Below are 13,370 nucleotides of genomic sequence, written 5' to 3' on the forward strand. Positions count from 1 at the left end.
TATGCCTAGGTCATAACCTAATAAATTGATTCTAATCTAGACTGTGTTTGCATGGTCTCTGTGGTAGTCAGAATAATGGGGTCATTGTTCAAATTCTAGTCCCCAGGAGCTATGTATACCTTTCATGACAAAAAAAGACTTTGCATATGTGATTAAATTAAGGGGTTTTTGTTTGTTTGCTTGTTTTAGTTAAGGATTTAGAGATAGGGACTCTTCCCATGAATTTCACTCTTTCCTCAAATTGAAGATTTTGAAAGTAGACTTGAGAAGATGGGAAATTCTCCCTTGGAGGCCTCTAGAAAGGAGCAGATCCCTGATGAACCTTAATCTTAGCCTATTGACATTTAATATAATCTTAGCTGTTCTGACTTATAAGATAATAAATGTGTATATTTTAAGGTGCTGCAAGTGTGATAATTTGTTACAGCTGCTATATGAAACTAATATAATCTCCAATCCAGGGTGACTGCTCTGTGCTAGCAAATACTAACAGCCTAAGAAGAGTTGTAACTGTCCACCACAGCTGCAGCTGAAACTAGAGGTAGAGGAGAAGTAGAGTAGATGGGTCGTAGGATAAATACACACAATATATGTCATCGATAGGTTCTTAGCGACTGCAACTTTAGGCAAAACAGTATATAATGAAACCAATTTTACCATAGGCTAATTGATACAAATTAGAGTTAAGTTCCTGAGGCATATTTATGGTCACAATATCACCAAACTTACGAATAAAGGCAAAACCTTTTTTTTTTTTTGAGATAGGGTCTCTGGTTAGAGTGCAATGGCATCATCATAGCTCACTGCAACCTCAAACTCCTGGCCTCAAGTGATCCTCTTATCTCAGCCTGCTTAGTAGCTGGGACTACAGGAACTCACTATCACACCTAGCTAATTTTTTTGAATTTTTATAGAAATGGGGTCTCGCGGTTGCCTAGGCTGGACACAAACAACTGGCCTCAAGCCATCCTCCTGCCTTAGTCTCACAAAGTGCTAGGATTACAGGCGTGAGCCACTATAACTATTATACAACAAAACACTTCTAATATTAAACATTGAAATAAATGTGAACTATACATATATTTAGTAAAGATTAGTGTTCACTTGGGCAGCACATACACTAAAATTGGAATAAAACAGAGAAAATTAGCATGGCCTCTGCACAAAGATAACGTGCAAATTCATGAAGCTTTCCATATTTTTTCAAAACGACAATGAGATATCATCTCATCTCAGTTAGGATGGCTATTACCAAAAAGACAAAAAATAACAAATACTGGTGAGAATGCAGAGAATAGTGAGCTCTTGGGCCAGACAGGGTGGCACATACCTGTAATCCCAGCACTTGGGAGGCCAAGGCAAAAGGATTGCTTGAGTCCAAGAGTTAAAAACTAGCCCTGGGGGAAGACTAGCCCGGGTAACATAGGAAGCCCCCATCTCTGCAAAAAAATTTCAAAATTAGCCAGGTGTGGTCACACCTATAGTCCCAGTTACAGAGGAGGCTGAGGCAGGAGGATCACTTGAACCCAGGCATTTGAGGCTATAGTGAGCTATAATTCCCACCACTGCACGCCAGCCTAGGCAATAGCATAAGACCCTGTCTCTAAAATACAAAAAGAAAAGAGAACTGTTATACACTATTGGTGGGAATAATATAAATTAATTCAGCCACTGTAGAGACCAATATGGAGATTCTTTAAAAAACTACAATTAGAATTACCATGGGTTGGCATCTGTGGCTCAAGCAGCTAAGGCACTAGCCACATACACCTGAGTGGACAGGTTTGAATCCAGCCCGGGCCCCCCAAACAACAATAACGACTGCAACTAAGAATTACCATATGATCCAGCAAATACCATTTCTGGGCATTTATCCAAAGGAAAGAAAATCAGTACATTGAAGACACATGTGCACGTCCATGTTACTGAAACACACTATAACAGCCAAGATACAGAATCGACCTTGGTGTATAAGAACAGATGAATGGATAAAGAAAATGTGGTACATATAGTCAATGGAATACCATTCAGCTATAAAAAGAATGAAATCCTGTCATTTTCATCAACATGGATGGAACTATAGGACATTATGTTAAGTAAAATAAGCCATTATGTTAAGTAAAATAAAAAAAGTTAAACACCACCTGTTCTCACTCATATATGGAAGCTAAAAACAGTTGATATCATAGAAGTAAAAAGTAGAACAGAGGATACTGGAGGCTGGGAAGAATGAGGGGAAGGGAGAATAGGAAGAGGTTTGTTAAAGAATACAAAATTACAGCTGGGTGTGGTGGCTCATGCCTGTAATCCTAGCACTCTGGGAGGCTGAGGTGGGTGGATTGCCTGAGCTCAGGAGCAAAAGTGAGACTCTGTCTACTAAAAATAGAAAAACGGAGGCAAGAGGATCGCTTGAGGGCAGCACCTGTGGGTCAGTGAGTAGGGCGCCAGGCCCATATACCAAGGGTGGTGTGTTCAAACCCAGCCCTGGCCAAACTGCAACAAAAAAATAGCTGGGCATTGTAGCAGGTGCCTGTAGTCCCAGCTACTCGGGAAGCTGAGGAAAGAGAATTACCTAAGCCCAAGAGCTGGAGGTTGCTGTGAGCTGTGATGCCATGGCACTCTACCAAGGGTGATAAAATGAGACTCTGTCTCAAAAAAAATAAAATAAAATAAAAAGAGGATCGCTTGAGCCTGAGTTGGAGGTTGCTGAGAGCTATTATGCCACAGCACTCCACCCAGGGTGACAGCTTGAGACTCTGTCTCAAAAAAAAGAATACAACATTATAGCTAAATAGGAGGAGTAAGTTCTAGTGTTCATACTACTGTAGGATGACTGTAGTTAACTTCAGTATGTAGTTTCAAATAGCTAAAAGGAGGATATCAAATGTTCTCAACACAAAGAAATGATAAATGTTTCAGATTATGGATATGCTAATTGATCTGATCACTGTCCATTATATGTGTCACAACATCACTATGGACCCCATGAATATGTACTATACACTATTATTATTTGTCAGTTAAGAAATTTAAAAGATTAATAAAACAAGTAAGGTAATAATTTACCCAATTATTCTAGTTCAGCATCTTGAGTGACCATAGCATATTCCAGCAGCTCAGGCCATAAGTGGGGAACCAACCACGGACAGATGTCATTCCATCACAGGGTGACTCACATCCATGCTCACTGCACACTGAGAAAGTTTAGGCACACCGGTTAACCAAATGTGTACAATTTCTGGGATGCGGGAAGAAACAAGAGTACCTAGAGAAAACTCACAGAGATCTCCACATGGTGGCCCAAGCCAGGAAGCAATTATTTTTTTCTCATCAACATTATAACGAAAATGTGTTATTCAAAGACCTGTTGTATTTAATTTTTTAGAGGACACTGTCAAGCTGTTTTCTAAAATGATTGTGCTGGTAGGGTGTGGTGGCTCACGTTTGTAATCCTAGCACTCTGGGAGGCCAAGGCAGGTGGATTGCTTGAGCTCAGGAGTTAAAGACCCAGTCTGAGCAAAAGCAAGACTGTGTCTCTACTAAAAATAGAAAAACTAGCTGGTATGGTGGCACATGCCTGTAGTCCTAGCTACTTCAGAAGGCTGAGGCAAGAGGATTGCTTAAGCCCAAGAGTTTGAGGTTGCTGTGAGCTATGACAGCACAGCACTCTACCCATGGTGACAGAGTGAGACTGTGTCTCAAAACTAAGTTAATTAATTAATTAAAAATTAAAATGACTGTGCCATTCAGTGTCCTTTTGACATCTCCCCCATCATTCTTTGAGCACCTCCTTGCTTTTTGGCTCAACATTTTAGGCTCTTCCTGCACTTTCTTTGACCCACCCTCTAATCAGCCATTTCTCCAAAGAGTTCTGATTCCCTTCAATAAAGAGCTAAGCACTAAGCGAGCTCATCGTAATGGATGGTACGGTTCCTAGGCACCCTCAGAGTATATAAGACTCCAAGTAAACTCACTCTCTTGGCCTTTAAGAAGCACTCTGCCATGAGTTCTCCAGCACTGAGGAAATGAATTCTGCCAACAAGCTGAGGGAGCTTGGAAATCTTGAGGAGGATGCAGCCACCTGAGAGCTTGACTGCAGCCTGAGACCTGAGCAGACGTCCCATGAAGCCCTCCCCAGACTCCTGATTCACAGAAACTGTAAGATAATAAACATGTGTGGTTTTAAGTCACTAACTTTGTGGTAATTTGTTAGTGTGAAATAGAAAACTTATATAGAGTAAGAAGGAAAGATGGGAAAGAGGAAGAGAAAAGGAAGAGCTCTGGAGACCAATTCTGGCTTCCAGTCCTTCCTCCTTCCTCCTGCCTTGAAGGTAGACATGAAGTCCGAGCTGGAAGCAGCCATCCTGAAACCATGAGGGAAAGGCCAAGAAAATCAGAAAGGTCTTTTTTATTTTTTTGAGACAAAGCCTCAAGCTGTCGCCCAGGGTAGAGTGCTGTAGCATCACAGCTCACAGCAGCCTCCAGCTCCTGGGCTCAAGCTAGTCTCCTGCCTCGGCCTCCCGAGTAGCTGGGACTACAGCTGCCCGCCACAACGCCCGGCTATTTTTTGGTTGCAGCCGTCATCGTTGTTTGGTGGGCCAGACTGGATTCAAACCCGCCAGCTCAGGTGTATGTGGATGGCACCTTAGCCGCTTGAGTCACAGGCGCCAAGCCATCAGAAAGGTCTTGAACTAACTACTTTGAGTTATTGATCTAAAGCCAGGAATTACCTGCCTGCAGAATTCTTGTTAAGAGAGGGACAAGTTAAGTTTTATTAAGCTATTTGTTTCTCAGGATTCTTTTACTTGTAGCCAAAAGCTATTACTCAGTGGTACAGTATATTTTGTAAGTTTCCAAATGTATGCTTTCTTTGGTTTTGTTTTGTTTGTTTTGTTTTGAACTATCTTTTCATTGCTGTGTTTTGAGCACGGCAAGCACCATCCCCATCTCAGACCCTTTGCTCTTGCTATTCACTGTGCTTGGAATTTTCTTCCCCTAGATAGCCAAGTATTGTTCCCTCATCCCCTGCAGTTCTCTGCTTAAATATCAACTTGTCAGAAAGGCCTTCCTTGACTGTTGATCTAAAATACCATACCTTGGGCGGTACCTGTGGCTCAAAGGAGTAGGGCGCTGGCCTCATATGCTGCAGGTGGTGGGTTCAAACCCAGCCCCAGCCAAAAACTGCAAAAAAATAAAATACCATATCTTGTAAGCTGATTTATCTTTTGTTATACATATATCACTACCAAACATAACTGAAGGGTGATACCTATGGCTCAGTGAGTAGGGCACTGGCCCCACGTACCAAAGGTGGTGGGTTTGAACCCAACTTCTGCCAAACTGTAACAAATAGCTGGGCGTTGTGGCGGGCACCCATAGTCCCAGCTATTCTGGAGGCTGAGGCAAGAGAGTTGGAGGTTGCTAGGAGCTGTAACGCCACAGCACTCTACCAAGGATGATAGAGTGAGACTCTGTCTTTAAAAAAAAAAAAAAAGGGGCGGCGCCTGTGGCTCAAAGGGATGGGGCGCCAGTCCCATATGCTGGAGGTGGTGGGTTCAAACCCAGCCTTGGCCAAAAACCACAAAAAAAAAAAAAAAAAAAAAAAAAGTAAATATTTTTTAAAATTTGTTTTACCATCTATTCCCTTGCCCTCAGAATGTAAGCTTTGTGACAGTGGGGCTTCATCTCTTGTTGACTGCTTCATCTCCAGCTTATAGAAGATTATCTGGCATATAGTGGATGCTTAATAAATATTTCATTTCTAATATAATTTCATTGTGATAAGAAGATATGCTTTGTATGATAACATTTTTTTTTTTTTAAGAGACAGAGTCTCATTTTAGTGTCACAGCTCACAGCAATCTCCAACTCTTGGGCTTAAGCAATTCTCTTGCCTCAGCCTCCCAAGTAGCTGGGACTACAGGTGCCTGCCACAACACTGGGCTATTTTTTGGTTGTGATTGTTGTTTGGCAGGCCCGGGCTGGATTCAAACCTGCCAGCTCTGGTGTATGTGGCTGGTGCCTTAGCTGCTTGAGCTACAGGCACCAAGCCTGATAACATCTTTTTAAGCTTTTTAGAGACATCTTTTTGCCCTAGTACATGTTCTAGGGTATTTTTGAAAAGAATGCATCGTCTCTGTATATGTTGGGTGCAGTATTCAATTTATATTAAATTGAATATGTTAACTAATTCATTCTGGTTTCTATTCTGTTTAATTTGTATCTGATCTACCAACTTAATATAAAAATGTGTTAAAATCTCCAGATATAACTATGCATTTTTTAATTTCTTTCTTTTTTTTTTTTTTGCCAGGGCTGGGTTTGAACCCACCACCTCTGGTATATGGGACCAGTGCCCTACTCCTTTGAGCCACAGGCGCTGCCCCGCATTTTTCAATTTCTTTCTTGTTGCTTTTTAAGTGGAATCTGTCCTTAGCCTTATGATTTTTATAAACTGTGTCTTTTAACAATGTGTCTTTTGTGAGTAGCAAACTGCTAGATTCTATTTTTATCCAATAATAGTTTTTGAATTTTGAATTTTTTGGGGGGGCGGGTAGGGACAGAGTCTCACTTTATCACCCTTGGTAGAGTGCTGTGGTGTCACAGCTCACAGAAACCTCCAGCTCTTGGGCTTAGGTGATTCTCTTATCTCAGCCTCCCGAGTAGCTGGGACTGCAGGCGCCCGCCACAACACCCAGCTATTTTTTTGTTGTTGTTGTTGTTACAGTTTGGCCGGGGCTGGGTTTGAACCCGCCACCCTCGGTATATGGGGCCAGCACCCTACTCACTGAGCCATAGGCACCGCTTAGTATTTGAATTTTTATAGGTGAGTTTAATCTGCTTCAATACATTGTGTCCTCTTGTCCTAGAACATGTCTGTCCACTAAAATGTAAACTTCAAAAGTGCAAGGAGTTTGTTTTGTTCGTTACTGTATTTCTGTAGCTTGGAATAGTGCTATACTCAGTAGGTATACTCAATAAATATAGTAGTAGGTATACTCAATAAATATTTGTTTCTTGTTTAATGATGATTACTGTTATGTTCACAATGATTTCTATTACCTTAAATGTTTTTCTTTTACCATTTTGCTTCTTTATTGTCATTCTTGTATCCTATTGGATTGATAACATTTTCTTCTCTTCCTTTTTCTCCCTTTGATGATTTAGAAGTTTAGAACTTTAGAAGATATAAATTGTCTTTCGATTCTTTTAGTGGTTATCCTTAAAAATGAAATATATATATTTAGCTATACACTTTCATAAATTGCTGGTGTCTTATCCTCCTAGTAAGATGAAAGCCTCAATACACTTTAACACTCACTTATCATCACTCCTGAATTCTTTTTATTTTTATTTTATTTTATTTTTTTTTTTTTGCAGTTTATTTTTTTTGGCCGGGGCTGAGTTTGAACCCACCACCTCCAGTATATGGGGCTAGCGCCCTACCCCTTTGTGCCACAGGCACCGCCCCTGAATTCTTTTTAATTAGTTTTTGTACATGTCTGAAAATGATTTTGTTTTTCTTCATTCTTGAATGATGTTTAGCTGGATAGGTAAACAAGGATTTTCCTTCAAACTCTGATTACTACACATTGATTCCAGACTCTATTCTCTATTTTGATGAAGAGGAGTATGCTATCACTCTAATTTTTTTTATTAATTATTCATTTATTTTGAGACAGAGCCTCAAACTGTCACCCTGGGTAGAGTGCCATGGCATCTACCACTCCAACTCCTGGGCTTAAGTGATTCTCCAACTCCTGGGCTTAAGTGATTCTCCTGCCTCTGCCTCCCAAGTAGCTGGGAGTACAGGCGCCTGCCACAATGCCTGGCCATTTTTTGGTTGCAGCCATCATTGTTGTTTGGCAGGCCCAGGCTGGATTCAAACCCACCAGCTGGATTCAAACCCACCTAGCCACTTGAGCCACAGACTGAGTCAATCACTCTAATTATTATTCCTTTATAGTTAGTCTGTTTTCTTTTAGGAGATTTTCTTCATTCTTGACTTTTACTATAATATGTATAGGTGAGATTTGATTCTTACTATTCCACTCAGAACGCTCAATTCAAAAATGTTTTGCTCAAATTTCAGAGAATCTCAGCCATTATCTCTTTAAGCATCACTATTAAATCCATTCTTCATGCCTATTCATTGCCTTTTAAAATATCGAATATCTTTATCATCCTATCACCCTGTGATACCTTCTGGGTTACCCACAAGTAGTCTCTTTCAATTATAATTTCTATGTTTGACTTTGTCCAATATAAATTTATACCATATATTTGGGTGGGGGGGTATTTTAGTTTTAAGGAGTGTAAATTTCATTTCTAAGATTTCAAATTGCTCTATTTTTTAAGCACCTTGTCCTACCATGATGACTAACTGTAATTAAGAATACTCTCTGTGGCCTGACAGAATGGAGAAAGTGGGAAAGAGAATAAACTATGAGCTGAAGCTCCGGTCAGATCGTTGAAACAACCCCATCAGATAATGACATCTTAGTGATCCAAGGACAGAAATAAAACTCACAGTAAGTCACTTAAAAGGAGCAGTAGTCCTGGGAAACAGGATGAGGAAAATGAAGAGGATTATAAGGCTCTGGTAAATATTTTAATCTCAGTCCATTGACAGGCATTTATCAAAATTCTACTGTGCTACATATTGAATGGTTACATTTATATGAAATTTCCAGAATGAAAATCTATAAAGATAGACTGCAAATCAATTGTTGTTTGGGGATGAGAGCAGTAATTAGCTACAAATAGGCAACGGGGAACTTTTGGGGTGTTGGGAATGTTCTAAAACTATACCATAGTGATAGTTACACAACTGTATACATTTACTAAAAATCACTGTGTGCTTAAGTTGGGTGGATTTTCTGGTGTGAAAATTATGCCACAATAAAGCTTTAAAAAATGGTATTGCAAGTCTAACCATATGGGAGGTGCTAAGGTGTGAGTAATGAGAAGTGACTATACGATCCTCAGAATGAAATTGATGAGGTTAGGGCAATTACTGGAGATGACAGTTTGATAAAGTAGGTATGTCCATTATTGTCTCCCTTTCCTTTTATATCCTTCTAAAGAACTTGGCTTGACCACAGCCCCTAGAATGGCTAGGCCTTAAATAATACAAAGTCCCAAACTTCCAGCTAATTTAGTCCAGGAATGTGCATCTAATTCAGGTTATAGCTATCAGACTCTTTCTTTCTCTGGAATTTGGAATTATGTCAGTGAAAAAACGAAGCCAGTCATATGGTATCAGGGTGCTCTATTAGAAAGGCAAGGTAGAGCCCAGGAGTTGAAGGTTGCTGTGAGCTGTGATGCCACAGTACTCTACCCAGGGCAACAGCTTGAGGCTCTGTCTCAAAAAAAAAGGCAACGTAGGCCAGGTGCAGCACCTCACACTGTAATCCTAGGACGCTGGGAGGCTGAGATGGGTGGATCGAGTGAGCTCAGGAGTTCAAGAACAGCCTGAGCAAGAGCTAGACCCCATCTCTACTAAAAATAGAAAAATTAGCCGGCCATTGTGGTGGGTGCCTATAGTCCCAGCTACTCAGGAGGCTGTGATAAGAGGATTGCTTAAAACCAGGAGTTTGAAGTTGCTTTGAGCTATGATGCCATGGCACTCTACCCAGGGTGACAGAGTGAGACTGTGTCTCCAAAAAAAAAAAAAAGACAGACAGACAATATAGAATTGCAGAGTAACAGTCAAATGTTGACAGTTTCATGTGGTTCAACCTGATAATTTTCTTAATGTCTTAGTAAATTTTATTTATATGTTTTATGCAATGACCTGAACAGTTCCTATGAGGCTAAGTTTGGTAAACTAAAGATTGACCCTGATAGGATTGTTTCCTTGCCTTCTTTGTGGAATTTTGTGAAAGATACATGTACAGAAATGGAATTTGGTAAAATTAATCTTCATGGGAAGAATGGGTTATACTATATGCCAAAAGATTTTCACTTTTTGGTATAAAGTTATATATATTGCATTTGGAAAATGCAGGGTTCATGTGTAAAGGGACTATTTCTAGATTTACTTTGGTTAGTGCTAGTCGAAAGAGATAATTAAAATATGTTCTCAAATAAAAGAATTGGAGTGCAAAGAATGCCATAACAAAATGAAGCCTTTAGTAATCTTTAGTATAGGGAAGCAGATAAAAAGCCACAAGTAAGTCAAGAAAAGTTGATCTACTGAAAACAAAAAGGAGCCCAGAGAAGATGCACAGAGGTAAGTCGAGATCAAAGGCAAAGTGGGCCCACAAGAGAAAACCTGAGGGCCTCAACAACCAGCTACTCCATATCAGTCCCTGTGGACTTGACTGCACTGGGATTCTGGTGGTTAGATTGTTCATTAAGCAATGTAACTGTTGGGTGGGTGTGTTATATTTGTACTCAACCTCTATTACAAGCTCCTTTTAGAGTACTCCCTCTATTACAGAGCCTAATAACATAAAAAGATCATATTTAAGACTTCCATAAAGCTATGAATCTATATCCAAAATTAGGTTCCATCAATTAGAGGCACTCATGGGAATTCGGGAAAGCAAAAGTCGGGCAGAGATCATCTTCCGGCTGCTTTGGCTATGGCTGCTGGAAAAAACAGTTGTGGAGACTGGGTTTTCCCGCAACAGTGTCTCAGTGGCCAGTCATTAACTTTGTGAGTACTAAGAGGTATTTGTCTAACATCAGCAGCAGCATTCTGATCCCTCAGTTGCAACTATAATTGTGTATTCTTGAACATCCATTATTCACTGATAACTCTGTTGATGGCCTCCTGATTTCCCCAATTGTGGAAGAGGTGACAGCTTCACTGGCAGGCCAGTTTTGTAGTGTTCTGGGAATTATTCCAGAGGTGTAGCCTACAGCTCATTCCTCCTGAATTTGCAACAAGTTATAAACACCTAATTTCCCCTAAGTCTTTTTCTACTTAACAGTAGCTGGAGTGATTTCCATTTCCTGCACCCGAAGCTTGACTGATATATACCTCCTTTTGCTTGAACTAGTTTAAAAGGGTTCTTGTTCCTTGCTACCAAGTGATCCTAGTCTAAGATACCAGTAGGGTCATTAAAAGTTGACTGTTGCTAGAAGGGGTGGGAAACTGAAGAGTCCAGTGAGGCAGGGCTAGAGTTAATTCACTCAACCAACTCATTTTTTACTCAATTTATTCATTTATAATTTTACTCATCACCTACTCTGTGTCAGCCCTTTAATGTGTTCTGGAGATACAGAGACAGAACATGAACATCCCTTGCTCTCAAAGAGCTCAAAGGCTTGTTGGTGAGAGAAACACATATGTGAATTAATCACAGCACAACATGTTATGACCTGTAAAGGAAAATAATTAAATGTAGTAGGAACACAGAGAAAAGAGAGATAGTTTGACCTCTCCAAGGAGTATTAGGAGATAGCATTTGAGCTAAGTCATATAGGATGAGTGAGCCTGAAAAAAAAGAAAAGAAAAAGGGCCCACAAACCTTATTGAACCGAGAGTGCATCAGTAATTTTGAACGTACCATTCCATTTAAACCTTAGAACATCCCTATAAAAACAAGTATTATTATTACTTTTTTTTTTTGAGACAGAGTCTTATCTTGTCACCCTCAGCAGAGTACAATGGAGACAGCTCACAGCAACCTCAAACTCCTGGGTACAAGTGATTCTCCTGCCTCAGCCTCCTGAGTAGCTGGCACTACAGGCACCTGCCACAACACCTGGCCAGTTTTTCTATGTTTAGTCGAGACAGGGGGGCTATATACTTAAAAATGGTTAAGATAAGTCAGTGCAGTGGTGTACACTCATAATCCCAGCTACTCAGAAGGCTGAGGCAGAAGTGAGACTCTATATAAATAAATAAATATTTTTTTAAAATGTTTGAGATGGGGGTGGCACCTGTGGTTCAGTGAGTAGGGCACCAGCCCCATATACCGAGGGTGGTGGGTTCAAACCCAGCCCTGGCCAAACTGCAACAAAAAATAGCCAGGTGTTGTGGCAGGTGCCTGTAGTCCCAGCTACTCTGGAGGCTGAGGCAAGAGAATCGCCCAAACCCAGGAGTTGAAGGTTGCTGTGATGCCACGGCCCTCTACCAAGAGTGATAAAGTGAGACTCTGTCTCTAAAAAAAAAAAAGTAAATAAAAAAATAAATGTTTGAGATGGGCTGGGTGTGGTGGTTCATGCCTCTAATCCTAGCACTCTGCGAGGCCAACACGGGTGAATTGCCTGAGCCCAGGAGTTTGCGACCAGCCTGAGCAAGAGTGAGAGGTCATCTCCAAAAATAGCTGGGTGTTGTGGTGGGCATCTGTAGTCCCAGCTACTCAGAAGGCTGAGTCAAGAAGATCACCTGAGCCTGTGAGATTGAGAGGCTGCTGTGAATTATGATGACACCATGGCACTCTACCCAAGGTGACACGGGGTGAGACTCTGTCTCAAAAAAAAAAAGAAAAGTTTGAGATGGTAAATTTCATGTTTTATGTATTTTACCCATTTCTTTTAAAACATAAGTCAGCATAAGTCAAGAAGAAATTATTGATAATATTTACTCCTAGGATTAGAAGGATGAAAGTAGAGGAAATTTTACTCATTTTTTTCCCTGCAGTTTTTTTGGCCGGGGCCAGGTTTGAACCTGCCACCTCCGGTATATGGGACGAGCGCCCTACTCCTTTGAGCCACAGGCAGCACCCAAAAGTAGAGGAAATTTTATGTATTTTTACTTTATATCATTTCTAAAACCAGGGATTATAGGTAAGATTTCCTTTCCTGGTTGTGTTTTTCAGTGTGTGTGTGTGTGCGTGTGTGCCATCTTTTAAACCTACTTATTGATTGATAGGGTCAAGGTCTCATTCTGTTGCACAGGCTAGAGTGTAGTGGAGTCATCATGGCCCACTACAACCTCAAATTCCAGGGCTCAGCCTCCTGAGCAGCTGGGGCTATGCTACAGGTACAGTCACGACACCTGGACTTTTCTGCTTTTTGTAGAGCCAGTGTCTCACTGTGCTGCTCAGGCTGTTCTCAAATTTTTGGACTCAGCCACCTGAAGTGCTAGAATAATTGATGTGAACCACCAACTTGGTCAAAACTTTTAATTTCTAAAGGATAAAATAATGTTTTTTTAACTAGAAATAAAAATAAAAGCTGAGGGCGGCGCCTGTGGCTCAGTCGGTAAGGTGCCGGCCCCATATACCGAGGGTGACGGGTTCAAACCCGGCCCCAGCCAAACTGCAACCAAAAAATAGCCGGGCATTGTGGCGGGCGCCTGTAGTCCCAGCTACTCGGGAGGCTGAGGCAAGAGAATCGCCTAAGCCCAGGAGTTGGAGGTTGCTGTGAGCTGTGTGAGGCCACGGCACTCTACCGAGGGCCATAAAGTGAGA

At 40.9% G+C, this 13,370-nt stretch overlaps 1 non-coding gene across 1 annotated transcript; it reads left to right on the top strand.

Annotated features, from left to right (window-relative positions):
• Nucleotides 1–1,096: 1,096 nt before the first annotated feature.
• LOC128566138 (U6 spliceosomal RNA) lies at nt 1,097–1,203 on the top strand. Its single transcript, XR_008374434.1, has one exon. It is a non-coding gene; the product is annotated as a U6 spliceosomal RNA (small nuclear RNA).
• The last annotated feature ends 12,167 nt before the right edge of the window (nt 1,204–13,370 follow it).

Source organism: Nycticebus coucang, chromosome 14 (genome assembly GCF_027406575.1).
Source record: "Nycticebus coucang isolate mNycCou1 chromosome 14, mNycCou1.pri, whole genome shotgun sequence".
Taxonomy (NCBI): Eukaryota; Metazoa; Chordata; class Mammalia; order Primates; family Lorisidae; genus Nycticebus; species Nycticebus coucang.